A 14,447-nucleotide genomic window follows, 5' to 3' on the forward strand; every position below is an offset into this window, starting at 1 on the left:
CAGGTGAAGGGTCACTGTGCTCACAGTGACATTTCTCTACGTGCTTTAAAAAAATGGCATAGTTACAGAATGTAAGGATGACACAAGAGACAGCAGACGTGTCTGTGGGGATACCGTCTACAGCAGAGACTCTCCGATCAATATTAAATACCGATCAGTATGGACAACATCACAGACCAATCAATAACATCCATTATTGTACTCAGTTTCCCACTACAAGAATGCAGTTTCTAAGTGAAACTCATCCTTAGGGGCTGCCCGTTCAACATTAAGGCCTACCTGGACTGGCGGTGCCTGAAGGAGTCTCTGGCAGTGCAGGAGCCATAGGGTCACAGCAGCACCGACGCAGGTACGTGACTGCCTCTTGCCCAGCAGGCATCATGGGCCATGGCAGCAGGTGTATCAGAAGCACAGCAGGCTGAGGAGGAACACAAAAAGCAACAGGCACTGTGAGAGGGAGCGGGACACTGGGACGTAGCTGTGCTCTCAGTGAACATCTCAGGCATTTGTTGCTGTGCATGCCTTACCTATGGTAACAGCTGCACAAACCTAAACATCTGGTGTTGTGGGAGGAGAGAAAAGCGTATTTAATTTGCCTGGTGTGCCATACAGTTTAAAATTATTAATTGGAACTCTGGTTTTCATTTGCCCGTAAGCTCACGAGTGCAATTTTAAACACATATCTCAGTTAAACAAATACTTTTGAACTTGTCTACAATAAAACCGCTCCACAGAGCTTCTCTCATGGCACTGTATCATGCTTAAAATTAATCCACTCAGCAGAAAGTTTTGGCCAGGGAAAGAAAGAAAAAGACTAAATTAAAAAATGGGAAAGGAAACACCAGATAAGGAAGAGAAGGAAGGCGGCAGAGAATGGGAAATCACTGGGCCAGACAGAAACTACTTCAGGGCATTGGTGGTGACAGCTCCATCCTGGAGTCTGGGAAGCGCATCACGTTGGCTGCAGAGAGCGCATTAAAGTCAGAGCACGGAGTCAGGTTCCCTTTTGCTGATTCTTATTTGATAGTGAAGAACTCTGGCAGAGTGGTGAAAGAGAGGGCTGAGGGCTTAATGCCTGAAAGCACCAGAGTTCACCAAAGGACGTCTCTCGGCACACTGAGATATTGCTTTAGACCTTTTTATTTCAGCAATATAAAGTGTGGCTGCAGCAATATCTCGGGGGTTCGGCTGATCCTTATCCTCGCTGAGTTACAGACTTGTGCTTTATCTCAGCAGCTCTTTGATGGAATTATTGTAATTGTAATTCACATTTGTCTATCACTCTGGATCTTAATGGATGCCTAATGGATGACTGGCCCGAGGATCAATAGTACCACGTCTTGTCTACTTGGGATGAGAGAACTGAATGTTAAAACAAATACGCCTACTATGCTAAAGATGCAGAAATATTAAGCAGATCAATGCAAACCAGGTTTGCTGGGAGGTGAGGAGGCCCCGCACGCAGCATGGGAGGACCTGTGGCCCTTCTGCCTGCTCACCCAGCCCTACCAGCACGTGGCCGTGCGCTTTTTAAGGAGCATAATAAATCACACAACATTTTCCACAACTAAGTTCTTTCTAATCTAGCCAGACAATTCTTAAACCTTTAATGGGCTGATGATTGTAAAATCACTTCTGTCTGGGTTTCTGAGCAGTAATCTTCAAATTATGGGTTTGAAACAGCAATAATGGAATGTGTCATAAAAGAGTTCTTCCTCAGTAAGTCTATTATTGTAATAAAATAACATATCTAGTCACCTCTACATTCTACATTAACCCTTTTTATGGTAATTATGAGTAAAGCGTATCGCTCATTTCCCTTCAGTAAGATTCTCACAGATCACTGAAACAGCAGGCTACATAGGACTGAAAGCAAAGTGACACCACCTTCTTTTTTATCCATGCCAGAAACTTGTTCAGGTAAAATCCACTCAGTTTAGGAATTAATCTTGCCATTTGTGTAAGATTAATTTCAAATTCTGAGTCCTAATTTTGAGTCGCATACATTTGTTTTCAAAGAAATGTATGTACCAATGAGACAAGTGCACATGAAATGCCATATTCCTGTGCTCCCATATCTACTGTTATCACAGAACTCACAATCACACCACAACACCCACACAAACACCTTGAAAATGCGATCACTAGAACTTAATCAGGATGATTTATAGATCACATTTTAAAATTACTCTTAAATAGTTGCACAAAGCTAACCCTCAGCAAGCTGAAAGCCTTCATACTCAGTGTCAGAACGTGTGATATGGAGGAGGCTGCAAAGAACTTTCATTCCTAGAAGTCACACATTATGTGTGCTGAAGCTATAGCCATGTTCATTCATTTTAATGCTTTTAACAGAATTGGATCATAAAAAAATCATGTTGTTAACACCACCAAAACAAAGTTTGATAACATTTTAGGAGGTAAAATCAAGGGATATTTTTAAATATGTAGTAAAGATGAAGACATCCTAAAACAATATAACAGTGTTGACTAAAGATTATGGATTTCATTGATATTAGTACTAAAAAAGTCAAAGGAACTTGAGATCTTATCCTGTTCATGTGAGTAATCTGTCCCAGACTGACTACATGCACTTTTATTACATACTTCATGTCACTTCCATCTGCATCTGATTTTTGTAGTTCATAAACATTTATGCTTCTTTTATAAACAACTCTTGAATTACATGAATTTGGTTGAGATTTCTTTAAACTATGACCCCAGTATTACCTGTTCCACAAGTTTGTTGTATTTATCTCCACCATAACTCAGTTTCAAAGGAGAGGCAGCAAGTTCAGAGTTGTGTACATAAGCAAGCCTGAAATCCTGTATGTTTTCATCATCTCTGTTCTCTTTTGAAATCTGGCATTAAAGAAAAGTCAGCTAGAAAATATTAAGTTCAGTGACATACATAATTTGTTTCAATCTCACATGGTTTACTGCTGGCTTTACTTTTTAAGAGTTCATATTGCACCACCACACAGTGCTTTCTGGCTGGATTTAATAAGGTTTACATTTAGTGACAACAACACTCTTCCTGAAAGGGAAGAAGAAAATTCTCAAGGGTACTTTTGTACTGACCTTAACACTACTCCTGTCTTGATCTATCATAGATCATTACTAAACTTCAGAGGGAGCTGCTTTCCTTATTCTTCCTTAGGAATTTGTTATGCATGTATTCTATGAAGAGCTGAAGAGAACCATTGTAATTCACATCTGTTTTATTAAATGTGACAGGAATATATAAGCACCTTGGTATGACAGGAAAGTGAATCCAGGTATGTGATGGAAAAATACTATAATAAGGTCTCCAATGTACAGGTTTTTCCAAAGAAAATGCAAAGTTGTGATATTCCTTTGCGGCACTATGATGTTCAATAAAAGCTTGTATTTATAATCTGGTTTGCTTGATACGAGTAGCAATTACACTGGGGTAATTGCTTGAAAAATAGAATGATTTTCTCTTGAAAGGGCCATCCTCTGTAACTATTATCAAGGCAGCATTAATTGCATCTTCATTTTTTATACTTAACTCTCTTAACAAAACAGAAAGGTCCACATAACCTGCTCCATTAAGTACGTAAATTAGGACTCCTGATTATTGAATGGTGTTACTGAGATCAGAGTTTTGAATCATAGAGAATAATTACAGAAGAAGATCAGAATTGTCTTCATTTCTAATCTTTGTGTAAATAACTTAAGGAAGCTTATCAGAGTTGTTTATCAAAATTGTTAAACTGCACTTTACAAATAAGTTCCATTGCACAGCATGTCATTCTGAACAGTAGAGAAAGCCAGGCCAAAAGCAGCACTGTTTCATTTCTCTCTTCTTTTTGCCTTTAAATATTTTCATCATGATTCAGTTTCAAATGTGTAATCTCATGGCACTGCTTCGTGCCAGCAATTATGTCCATTGTTTCACAAGGTAGTAGGCTGTCACCTGCCAACCAGATGTGGTGGTGCCTGCAGCACACTGCAGTCCCAGCTCCTGGATCCTTCAGCCGCTTCCCAGTCCCACTGCACAGCCATTGTGCAGCTTAGCAGCACCAGTTCCTGCAAATTTATTTCACTCATGACTCCACAGAAAAGGGCTGTTTCAACACCACACCTGCTACCCCCCTTGGTGACTTACCATTTAATAACTACATATGGATTGATTCAGGCTGCGGTGATGCTCGTTCTTATCATGTACTGGAAAAGCACTACGCACCAATGGTAAATCCATGAACATGAACAACTAAGATGCTAAATTGATTTCTTTCTTCTGGCTGTTCTTTCATATCTATTGATGAACAGAGTTTGGACAATTTAATTTAGTTTATAATAAATCCTTTTATGCTGTAGTTGTGATAGGGCTTACTCTGTGGTAGCTAGAGTCATTAAAGGATTTACTATTCTTGACGTACAAAATCTTTGGTGGATGAGGGCTGAAATAACTCAGAATCAAGTTTCTTCTGCTTGTAAATGATAAAAGAGCAATGCCAAGATACAGCTGAATCACATTTCAGATGTACAAATGTTTTCAGATTTCTCTTCACAATTCAGGGAAATGGTAGGATCAGTAAAACCTTGCCATGGTTTATGATTTTCTGTTATCAGTCTATGTAAAACCCCGCCAAACCTAAAGTTATATTTATTTTATCTACTTCCTACAGAAGAAAATGTCACAGTGTCCCAAACTATCAACACGTTCTTAGCCAAACATGCACTGGCTGCACAAGTTACCATAAACTTATTTTAGAATTTAAGTGGGAGATCAAACAGCTTGGAATCAGAAACGTGAAATCTCTAAGTCATGGGATGAACACAGTGAATGTGCATTATAACCACCTTCTAGCAAAAGTACAAATACTTTCTTGGGTTTGTATGCATGTTGTTATCAGAGTAGATGAAAAGAGCCATTATGACTCCACAGGTTACTCAGCACTGCTGGCAGTGCAGTCCCCAGTTTCATTTAAATAATGATTTTTAAAAAGAGTAGACATTTAAAAAAGGTGTTGCATGCAGTCAGGCATATGTCAAATAAAGCATATGTGGAAAAGCAAAACAAAATTAGAACTGAAGAGGCACCTTTAAATGAGTTTGGTCCCTGACTTCTGTATTGGGTGAAGAAGGGCTGAAAACAACACAGCTCAGGAGATGAGGCTGCAGAGCAACTTCCCGTCATGAACCCCTATAGCATTCCCACTGCCAGCCTGGCAAGTGTCCTTTGGTGTAACACTACCCGTTGGTTGGAAACGCTGGTAATATTTAGAGCTGTCTTCCATCCCTCCCTGTGACTGCGAAACTTGCGCAAAGATCCAGGACTGGTATCCATTAGACAGAGCACGAGGCTCAGTAGGCCGACACGTGAGGAGAGGCGCAGCAAGGAGTAAGAGCTGGTGCTCTACCACGCCACCTGTGAGTGCCAGGGGAGATCACTGAGCTGCCCCCTGAGCACTGCAGCAAATTCACTGTCAGCTGAACTGAGCAATGCTCCGTGCTACCCTCTATGCTTACTACAGATTGACATCTTACTTGTATTCAACTACCAGCTCAGCAGGAAAAGCGCAACAAGCTAAGGACAACCACATTCTTCATGCCTTACTGATAACTAAATAATGTTGTCTGCTGTTTTGTATTTTAAAAAGTACTTTGTATTTCTGACGCCTAAAAAATAACTGCTGTGGCTGTTCTTTTTCATGGAAGCTTGACCCAAATACTTCCTTAGATGCTAAACTTCATCTTAGGAAACATACTTGCGTTCTAGCTTTCCCAGGGACTGTACCTAACACTGATTCATTGCTCCTTTTCCTTTATTTGTCTACTGCAGTTATATTTTCTACAGTTCTAGTGGCATGTTTCTGTATGTAATGTTCTTCTAGACCCATGTTGCATGAAGCGCATTTCTTATTCACTGTAACACCCCACATAGTTTAAAGAGTCTTAAAGATTTTATACTACAAGCATGTCCTTGGAAGCATCTAAAGTCATTATTACTAACAGTTCTTTCACATTTGTTTATAACTTCTCAATACATATTCATAGCACAGTGATTTTTGGGTTCATAAAAGAGCAAATTACAGCTTATTTCCCAAATGATTGCAAAGCTCTTCTTAACAGGCATAGAAGAGTAACACAGCAAAATTTGGAGCTGTGCATCAGTGAGGCAGTTCCACAGAAAGAATGAGAAAGGATGTTAAGGAATGCACGAACTCACCTAGAAAGTTCTCTCAGTTTTTCACAGGGATATTACAGCCAGATTCGTAGTACATATAATATATTAACAGGGATATGAGGATGTTGCTATACTGGCTCATCAGAACAACAGCCTGTCAGCTAATTTTGCTAAAAGTAAAAGCAACTTTAAAGCTTAAGGGGACAGAAATACCAGCACATACTTAGGTGTGAACGTGAGATCATTCTGCAGACCGTGTGCCAGTACTTACAGTTAAGGAGATGCAGGACGTGTTGATTTCTACAAGTCATGAGGTATGCTCCCGTGATAGAAAACGCTCTGGAATATTTGCTGTGTTGCTGTGAATCAATGAATGTTTCTCTCTGGCACCTTCGTGATATAACCGTTAGCTGCAGGAGCAAGAAGTACAGTACAAACACTCAGTGTTCCAAATAAAAACTGAAAGCATGTGGTCAGGGATAGGGGGTTGGTAGACATAGATAGGAAATCGTACCTGCCCTGAAGGTGTGACAATTTCATCTCTATTCCTTGTTGCCTGGGCTAGTTTTCAGTATTAGGCTGCATACAAAACCTCAAACACATTAAAGCTGTCTGAAGTGTGCAAGTGAACTCATTGTATAATGACTAATATAAAAATGAATAACATGACGACAAATGAACATGCTTATTCAGACCACACTACTGAAAGGGCTGAGAAAACAAAGAACAGAGAATAGGAATAAACCGTGGAGCAAAACTAAACGTCAGATTTCCAGAAGAATCAAAGCTGCTTCACTCTTCAATGAAGCATAAAAGCATGGGAAGTCGGATTTTCTTTTGCATAAAAAGAACCAAATAATCCAATATAGCTTTTAAGTGTGACTTATTAGGCACAGCACAGCTATGGCTGCCAGCTGTACATTCAGACCAAGAATAAAGAAGAGCTTGTGGTAAATGAGCTGAAGAATGTGAAGGAAAAAATCATTGCAACAATTGTGTAACAACCACATTGTAAGAAAGCAGCAGAATAAACAAGATAGCAGTTCTATAAACTCATATGCACATTGTCTACAAATGTGCTTGGAGAGAATTAAAACCAAAAAGATATCTGGCAATTTAGAGATTGAAACTATTTTATGAGAACAGGGTATTTGTTTTCACAAAACTTTCGTGAGGTATTCGATAAATCTTTCGTATGATTTGAGATCTGGACTACACAACTGTATACATTGTTACAGTACAACATAATATGGAAATATGATGCCAGAAGAAGTAAAATATTTGTCAAAAACTGAGAAATAAAGTCAAGAAAAATAAAAGAAAATTCTGGTCCTTGTAAGTCCCTTTTTCTGAAGGTAGTCATCCAAGATCCTCTTTCATACTCATCAACTCCACATGCAGGATCAATGGTGCTCCCCTGAGCTGACATTTGTTTATTTATCCTCGAGGGCAACAGTGGCATGGCTGCGTGCTCTGCTGCCCAGAGATGTCATCCCTTCCCAGGATAGTTATGTGGCTGTCAAATCATTCTGGTTATTCCCTTAATCGAGTGGGAGACGAAGGTGCCAGATAGATAAGCCAACTAAATTATTGAAAAATAAGGAAATAAAATTGGAAAATGTACAATAGATCAACTTACAAAAACTCTCACCAGTATCTAGAGTAGCAGTTGCAACAAGCAACAATGAAAGAAAAGTGTGTAAAGAGATCTCTCTATATTTATATTTCACACGTTTATGAATTCACCACAACAAAAAGCAGTCAAACAGGTAGATAGAACCTGCAGAGTCAGAAATTCTAAATCAAAAGTAGGTAACAGAAATATCCTTTGATCTTTGTACAGATGTGCAGGGTAACGCAATATACATAGCACAGAAACTGCCAAGAGATCCAGCATTACATGCATTTACAGCTATCAGTGCTCAAATATTCCTCATTATAGCACTTCTTCCCATGGCAATACACTCCTTGTTGTGCCAGCATCTGGGGAGGCATTGTGAAGATTAAACCAGTTTTAAAAGTATTTCAATAAAAGAATTAGTATTTATTTATCAGTGCATTTATATTATATTTGTGCTTTTCAGAATTATTTATAGACAGGTTGTGTTGATTTTTCAGTTAGTAACTCAACCAACCAGTTGATTTGGGAGCTCACTGTAATTAACTTTTAGGAATCTATCATTTTTCACAGACCATCTTGGAACAAATGAACAAAAAAAATTGTATGCATCCATGCCTATGCTGTTGTGCAGCAAAAAATATAGCAGCTCACTTAATAAATACCAAGCAAGTCAGGAAAACAAACCTATGTACTTATAATATTATTCTTACAGTAACTTGTCAATTGTCAAAAGTGAAATTAATTACAATAATTGTTTATTTATCTTACTTAAGCAATGTTCTTCTACTCAACTATACAAGGTACTATTTAAGCCCATCAAATGGTGTTATGCTAAAGAAATAGTAATCCAAAGAGCCAGTATTTAATAACATTATTTCATTACACAATATGGCATCGATCCATTTACTCAGCCGGAGGGGCAGCAATTGTGAATTCAATGCTTCTCGTTTCCCTTACTGCAAAGAACTTGGGTGCTCTGTGTTAGCTCATTTGTCCTCAACCCTGCATTCACTGAGCATAATGGCAAAGCAGTGCCCACTGACTGTAACAGCATGGACGTATGAATCACAGAGCTTTCCCATTTCTCCAAAGTGAGGCCCGTGGCAAATATTTAACTGGCGAGGGATTTTAAATATTTCATCTCATGTCTATAGATTTTCTGAAAGTACAGTAATCCCAGTTGGAAACAATTACAATTGCTCACTGCAGCTCCCACATTGAGCTCTGCACAATTCTAGATGGATCTGCGGGCAATTTACCCAGTGCATTCCAGTACAGAAGGGCTCCATAGGTATTCTGTAATGCCCAGAGTTCAGGGGACAAAAAGGTAATGCAAATAACATTAGTGAAACACAAATCTTGACGTGCAAGCATTCAGATTCTCAATATAACCGCAACGTAATTTCATTTCTGAAATACTTGCATTCACTGAATAAAGTATGCTGTTTTCTTCAAAGCACTGTCACTCCAGCAGCCATTAGTGAACGTTCTTCCTCAAGTTCTTCACAGGGAAGAACAGAGACAGAGCAAAGGCTTGGATAGATTTCAGATTGCACAGTACCAGCCGAGAGCTCTGCAGGCAAATTAGCTCTGATCAGTGTCAGGCAGGCCTAAAGCCACTGGTGCCAAGACAGCCCCAAATCTATTTTTAAGCTCTCCTGAGGGCCCCATGTTCAAAGTTGCTGAAATACAGAAACCAGCAGCAACCATGTAATCAATTTATGTGAAATCATTTGGAAATGATTGAATCAGAGATTCAACAAGCTGGTATTAAACCAAATGACTAAATCCTTCTCTTATTTTTATTACTGACCTGAATCTGGACCATTGCATCATGTTATAATGGCATGGGTCTTACTAGCACTGTTTAAAGGGATGCGCCAACTCATGGTAGCTCTTGGCTCTGCTCATTCCACGTTTGCCTTTGCAGTTACTAATTCATTCATTCATTCTCCCCTAATCTTCCCAGTTACGTTCCCACAGAGCGCAGTCAGACAGACTGCCAGCAGGAAAAGCACTTGGCCTTGTGGAAAGAACATGGAAAGAAGGTCACCCTCCTCTCGCCATCCTAGAAGAGAGGCAGATTTTGGCCACGGCCAAAAGGAATTTGCAACAAATATCTGGGATACGTTTCCTCAGCCTAAAGAAAAGGATGTCATGTGATAATGGCAGCTGTACAGACTGGAGAATCCCAGCCTTCATCACACATGCATTTGCAGTTATTGTGGTTAAGGACACACAGTTCCTACATTTTAAATGACATTCTATTAAGAGAAAAAAGCAATAATTTTAGAATGCAACTAATATAGATAACACTGTAAAAAGTTGGATTTTGGCTGCTTAAAAGTTATGGAAATAATGGGCTATGGGTATGCTGCTCAATTAAGATAAAGCATAGCTATTATATAAAGACAAACCAAATGACCACGAGAAGCACTCAGTGGAAGAGCATAGCCCATTTCAAAGGGGAAAACATGTTTATTTTGGTGATTAATTCTGTTCTGCATGAAAATGCAAATTAAAATGTTAATTAGGGCGAAAATGCACAACAAAAAGAAGGTGTAGTACTAAAAAAACCAGCCTCTTAGGGCTGGCCAAACAGAATGACTTCAATGTGGTTTGGAGATTGTTTTGTTACTGACAGCAAATGTTCTAACAGGAAGGCAGGATACATAGTCATATAATTTGTCAAAAGTCAGAACCAAAAATTAATTGATTAGTTCATATAAGACCTTTTTTTTCACAAAAACCTACATTAACTCAAATCAATAATTAGAGAAACTATATTTAATTGTTCCTGGGCTACGATGTTCTAGTAAGTTTATTCAGGGAGAAGCATCAAACGAAATTACAGGTACAAGAGGCTGTATTTGCTATTACCATACCTTCAACCATTAAATTTTGCTTTCATAGGACAAAAAGAGCAGTGTTTTTAAGTAGATAGCATGTATAATAAAAAAAACCATTTGTTTAAAAAGTCATCCAGAAACAATACCAAATCAACAGTTATGTCATAACAAATGTTATTCAGATGAGAATTCTCAAATACCTGTGTTAAAATATTATCAATAGATTTTCAGAAAAACTCAGTGCTCCATAGTTTCCATTGACCATAATGAGAGCTCAGCACACGCTTTGGCAGGAGTCACGTGAAGGTTAATTGTGTTCAGTCCTGTGTAAGTAAAGAAAAAGCACAAATTCTACAGCAGATAAGGACAGACCTTGTTGTTTTGATGCCAGTGCGCTGTTAACAACACAAGAAAAACTCTACTCACATAGCTTGGCTTGACTCATCTTTTCCTCCCTTTATTATGAATCAGATTCTTTGTTATCTTCTATTGAATGAAAATCTGCTGCAGCACAGTCAGTGGGAGTGGTGCCATTGATGTCAGCGAGATCAATTCTTGATTACCTCACTAATATTAACTTTTTAGGTTCTAAGGATCTTAGGCTAGCTACAATTGCTTGAAGGAAAGAAAAGACTTGTTGCAATAAGGAATAAAGATATTTCCCTGGATTGCAGCCTGTTGCTCCATTTTGCAGGAGTTGGGCACACAACTTACTATTTTCTAGCTAACCTGTCTCCTTCCCTGAAGAGCCTTGGTTTTCACTCCCAACTGAAATACAAACAGGCTTTCAAAAATGCAAATATTTTTTTCTATTCAGCTGTAAATAATTACAAGCTGGGAGAATGGAACAACAGCACAGGTCCTAAATGACAAGAATCTAAATTGCACTACTGCCCTCTGTTGTGTTTTCTGTCATTTAAGCGATGCTTTGTGGGATATCCATTTCTAAGGTTCCAGACCACTTTCACCTCTATAAAGGTCTGAGCTGTGAATCTCAATGGCAGAATGAATACAGGTGAGGAGCTGATGTGCTGGGTGGTGTGGGGCAAGCCTCTTCCTGCTCAATAGGACACTCAGTGCCACTGCTTACCTTGTAAGAGCTGACAATGAAAAACCTTACAACAGTCCCACAAACAACACATGTCATTTCTGCAAATTAGTTATAAATGAAGAAAAATTTATCCCAACAAAGTAACAACCGGAGAATGTCATTTTCTTTCTACTACACAGACTGCAGTGTCCCAAACAGTTCCCCCCCGACCCCAAAGTTCAAAGCTGATGATTTACACTCTGGCAGATCCTTTCATGACACATGCATCACATCACATTATATAGGCATGACACTGTCATGGTGCATGCCTGTCAAAGTACAACACTTTGCAAAGCAGCATGTCAGGGAATAGGAAAGGGCAGTCTTGCAAACTGGGGTTAACAGGCGATGTGATTTCACTCAACGTTTTCATCAAATTTTTTCACTCAAATCTTTGTGAATAATGTGCAGGCAGCAATGTCAGCCCTTGCAGACAAACTGCAAAAATATGTTCCCTTAAGCCTACAGTCACTGCTACAATAAACAGCCACTAAACATTTGACTGCCTTTAATATTTCCCTTCTTGAGGCAACTGTCCCTACGATATAGATGTCTCCAATATGCACATCTGCCGGCAGCAGTCACTTCACTTCTTCCTACCCACAGACACGGAGAAATGAAAAATTAAATTTGATCACGTCTGTATGTGAGAGCTCAAGACCCCTGGCTGGAATTCACTGGAGGCTGGCAGAGCATTCTGGCAAAATATCACCGCACGTTTGCCCTGTGTTTATGTTCTGCCTAAGACATGTACTGCTGGCCACAGCTACAGAAAAACCATGGGGCTAGATGTACCTTTGGTCTTCAATTTGCATAAGAAAATAATTATACTCTAAATGATACTCAGCACACTCACTTTGTCAGTAGCCCAGAATCAGTGTGACTATGACAGACTGCACAGCAAATACTGCTCCAAGGAGGGCTCCTGCAGATAGCTGTTAAGCCAGGCGCTGATCCGGGATGTTAGGCCCATACTTTGCTCTTGGGGCAGCAGAAGCTCCATCCCAGCAACAACTCTGCGCTCCAAATGTGCCAGTGACTACATTTACTCCCATCAGCTTCCATGTGGGCCAAAACCTGCCTGAGGATGCAGCTGCTGGGCTGGGATTTGCTGTGCTAACTGGTTTAGAGCCTCCTGAGTTCAGATGTGAGGACAGATTGCCTCTGTTGTACATTTGGAAAGACTGCACTGAACCTCATTCACCTGCCCAATGGGGAGGGTTGGCCTTTGACTTCCAGGATGTCTCAGAAAGTTCTGTCACCTCCTGCCTCAGCGGTGGCCTGAGGGAGAACATGGGGCTTCCACACAGCCTGCCCTCAGAAAAGGCAAAAACAAAACTGAAAAAGGGAATAAAGAGAGGTGGGGAGGCCCGGGTAAAGGGGTGGCACATGCCTCATGTTGGACACCTGGCCAGCGGTCACAGAGCATGGGAATAAAACTGAACAGTGAGTGAGCGGATAAAGATTTAGAGACAGGAAGCAAAGACATCTGACAGAGGAATTCTCTCCGCTCTGTATGACGAAAAAATTCCTCTTTGCAATTCCTTAGGAATCTAGGTGACCAACCAGCAGACCCACAGGTGGGCTGGCTGCCTGGAGCGCCACAGGCAGCTGCCGTGAGCCGGCAGAGAAACCGGGCAGCAGGAGCAACGCCCGGCTGCACAAACACATATCGCGTGCATAAACATACCGCGCGCGCAAACAAACACATATCGCGTGCAAAAACACATAAGACATTGCGCGCATGCACGTCATTTCACACACCGGCCGCTTTTCTCCTCACTGCTGCCCGTCGCAGCACACAGCCGTGGCGCAGCCCGCTCCCCTTCAGCCCCACCCGGCCTTCCCGCGCTCCGAGCTGCGGTAAAACGGCGGCCGCTCGCAAAAGGCGAACGTCTACCGCGCAGGCACCGCTGGGATTCGAACCCAGGATCTCCTGTTTACTAGACAGGCGCTTTAACCAACTAAGCCACGGCGCCGGGCGATAGCGATTTGTGCTTCGCGGGCTCAATACATCGACCCGGCTCCTGACCGCCAGCCCGCTTCTGCGGGGAACTGAAATGTACCTCTGTTCCAGAGTTGAACTGGATTCCTGGTTCAGCTATCCTCCCTCTTTTAAGTACCTCTTGGAAATAAATGTTGAAAAGTCTGAAAATACTGTTTTTAGGAACAAGGCTTCCAGACATTTTGAAACACTAAATATTTTATTAATTGATATTTGCACATACACTAAATAGATGCAATCCCTAGGTTGCTCCCAAGAATACTGTGCTCCTTGCTGGGTGGACCCTTATTAGACAGAAGTAGTTTGTACTGAATTGTGTCAGACATGAACTACAGCTTCTTCTCATGGCTGGAAGTTATTGCACAGCAGTTTGTAGGAGCATGGCAGCAAGAGGGAGAATCTGACCATGAACTTGTTCATCATTTTACTTAAAAAAATTCTTTGTAAGTATCCTTTGTTTGTCCACTGAAAGCAAAGATTCTGTATGTGCCACAGTCAAGAAGAATTGTTTATCTAAGAAATGGAAGGAAACTTGACAATAATTTATAATTCACACATATTCATTAATAAACTGAGCTTGGAACTACTGTATTCATTAAAAATTGTTTAAAATTTACCAACAGGCAAGTAAATAAGTTTGTTCTCTAGTACCATACTATATAGACTTCAACTACTGGGCAGTTTCAGTCTTTAGGTGACAAGGCACAGCTGTTCAGGGCATAAGG

The sequence above is a fragment of the Tetrao urogallus genome, assembly GCF_951394365.1.
Source record: "Tetrao urogallus genome assembly, chromosome: 12".
Lineage (NCBI taxonomy): Eukaryota > Metazoa > Chordata > Aves > Galliformes > Phasianidae > Tetrao > Tetrao urogallus.